The sequence below is a fragment of the Rhinopithecus bieti genome, unplaced genomic scaffold, assembly GCF_001698545.2.
Source record: "Rhinopithecus bieti isolate Rb0 unplaced genomic scaffold, ASM169854v2 scaffold_20798, whole genome shotgun sequence".
NCBI lineage: Eukaryota > Metazoa > Chordata > Mammalia > Primates > Cercopithecidae > Rhinopithecus > Rhinopithecus bieti.
Window position 1 is genome coordinate 1 of NW_016810106.1, and position 666 is coordinate 666.

Consider the following 666-nt stretch of genomic DNA (forward strand, 5'->3'; position numbering starts at 1 on the left):
ATGGACTGTGAACTCTGGGGAGACAGGGACTATTTTGTATTCATCCCTGTTTCCAGTACTACGGAAGTGCTCAGGAAATGAATATTCTTCCGAAGTGAGTCTGAGTGACGTGGTGTCTGGGTAGAGTGGTAACCCTCATGCCTTTGCTGACCCACCTTTATTAGGGAATTTCAGTAGCGATTGTGAAGTCAATGTGTAGAGCTACTGAGGCAGGGACATTAAGGTGCAGAAGCTTTACCCAGTTCACAGTGCACACTGAAATGCCCATGCTGGTTTTCCTGACTCAGTTCTCTTCTGCCATCTGCTGGGACAGCCTTTCATAGCACATCAAAGCAAAATCACCAATGAAGACAAATCTGAAAGCTTTGTGGGAGCCGCGGTGGACAATGACTTGGATAAGTTTACAACTTAGTTGGAGATGCAAGTATCACATCCAAACCACTGCCCATTTGAGGCTAATCTTCAGTATTTATTTCCCAGAAACAAAATCTCTTTTTTATAAGAATGAGTTCATGTCCTTTGCAGGGACATGGATGAAGCTGGAAACCATCATCCTCAGCAAACTAACACGGGAACAGAAAACCAGACACTGCGTGTTCTCACTCATAAGCGGAAGTTGAATAATGAGAACACACGGACGTAGGGAGGGGAACATCACAAACTGGG